We start from the raw sequence: 2,201 nt of genomic DNA, 5'->3' as shown, positions 1-2,201 counted from the left end.
GGGGGGTCCTATAGGGGATAAGGGGTCCTATGGGGAGATAGGGGGTCCTATGGGGGGTCCTGGGGGGTCAGAGGGGTCCTATGGGGGGGATGGGGGATCAATGAGGGGGATCAATGGGTGCCCTATGGGATCAATGTGTGCCCTATGGGATCAATGGGATGCCCATAGACACAATGGGTGCCCTATGGGATCAATGGGTGCCCTATGGGTTCAATGGGTGCCCTATGGTATCAATGGGTGCCCTATGGGTTCAATGGGTGCCCTATGGTATCAATGGGTGCCCTATTGGGATCAGGGATCAGTGGGTGCCCTATGTGATCAATGGGTGCCCTATGTGATCAATGGGTGCCCTATGGGATCAATGGGGTGCCCATAGACACAATGGGTGCCCTATGGGATCAATGGGGTGCCCATAGACACAATGGGTGCCCTATGGGATCAATGGGTGCCCTATGGGATCAGTGGGTGCCCTATGGGATCAATGGGTGCCTATGGGATCAATGGGTGCCCTATGGGATCAGTGGGTGCCCTATGGGATCAATGGGGTGCCCATAGACACAATGGGTGCCCTATTGGATCAGCGGGTGTCTATTGGATCAATGGGTGCCCTATGTGATCAGTGCGGTGCCCTATGGGTTCAATGGGTGACCTATGGGATCAATGGGTGCCCTATGTGATCAATGGGTGCCCTATGGGATCAATGGGGTGCCCATAGACACAATGGGTGCCCTATGGGATCAATGGGTGCCCTATGGGATCAATGAGGTGCCCATAGACACAATGGGTGCCCTATGGGATCAATGGGTGCCCTATGTGATCAATGGGGCTCTCAATGTCTCCTACCACTATCCAGTGCCCGTGTGCAGCAGCGCCATGCCGAGGTGTCCCAGCTGTACGTGGGGCTGCAGGGCTGCTAATGGGATCAATGGGTGCCCTATGGGATCAATGGGTGCCCTATGGGATCAATGGGTGCCCTGTGGTGTCAGTGGGTGTCCTATGGGGTCAGTGGTTCAATGGGTGCCCTATGGGTTCAATGGATGCCCTATAGGATGAATGGGGTGCCCATAGACACAATGGGTGCCCTATGGGATCAATGGGTGCCCTATGGGATCAATGGGGTGCCCATAGACACAATGGGTGCCCTATGNCAATGGGTGCCCTATGGGATCAATGGGGTGCCCATAGACACAATGGGTGCCCTATGGGATCAATGGGTGCCCTGTGGGATCAATGGGATTCCCATAGACACAATGGGTGCCCTATGGGATCAATGGGTGCCCTATGGGATCAATGGGTGCCCTATGTGATCAATGGGGCTCTCAATGTCTCCTATCACTACTCAGTGCCCGTGTGCAGCAGCGCCATGCCGAGGTGTCCCAGCTGTACGCGGGGCTGCAGGGCTGCTAATGGGATCAATGGGTGCCCTATGGGATCAATGGGTGCCCTATGTGATCAATGGGGTGCCCATAGACACAATGGGTGCCCTATGTGATCAATGGGTGCCCTATGGGATCAGTGGGGTACCCATGGTGTCAGTGCGTTCTATGGTGTCAGTGGGTGCCCTATGTGATCAATGGGTGCCCTATGGGTTCAATGGGTGTCCTATGGGATCAATGGGTGCCCTATGTGATCAATGGGTGCCCTATGGGATCAATGGGTGCCCATAGACACAATGGGTGCCCTATGGGATCAATGGGTGCCCTGTGTGATCAATGGGGTGCCCATAGACACAATGGGTGCCCTATGTGATCAATGGGTGCCCTATGGGATGAATGGGGTGCCCATAGACACAATGGGTGCCCTATGGGATCAATGGGTGCCCTATGGGATGAATGGGGTGCCCATAGACACAATGGGTGCCCTATGTGATCAATGGGTGCCCTATGGGATCAATGGGGTGCCCATAGACACAATGGGTGCCCTATGGGATCATTGGGTGTCCTATGGGATCATTGGGTGCCCTATGAGATCAATGGGATTCCCATAGACACAATGGGTGCCCTATGGGATCAATGGGTGCCCTATGGGATGAATGGGGTGCCCATAGACACAATGGGTGCCCTATGGGATCAATGGGTGCCCTATGGGTTCAATGGGGTGCCCATAGACACAATGGGTGCCCTATGGGTTCAATGGGTGTCCTATGGGATCAATGGGGTGCCCATAGACACAATGGGTGCCCTATGGGATCAATGGGTGCC

This window comes from Coturnix japonica, unplaced genomic scaffold (assembly GCF_001577835.2).
Source record: "Coturnix japonica isolate 7356 unplaced genomic scaffold, Coturnix japonica 2.1 chrUnrandom660, whole genome shotgun sequence".
Lineage (NCBI taxonomy): Eukaryota > Metazoa > Chordata > Aves > Galliformes > Phasianidae > Coturnix > Coturnix japonica.
This window is presented reverse-complemented; position numbering follows the sequence as displayed.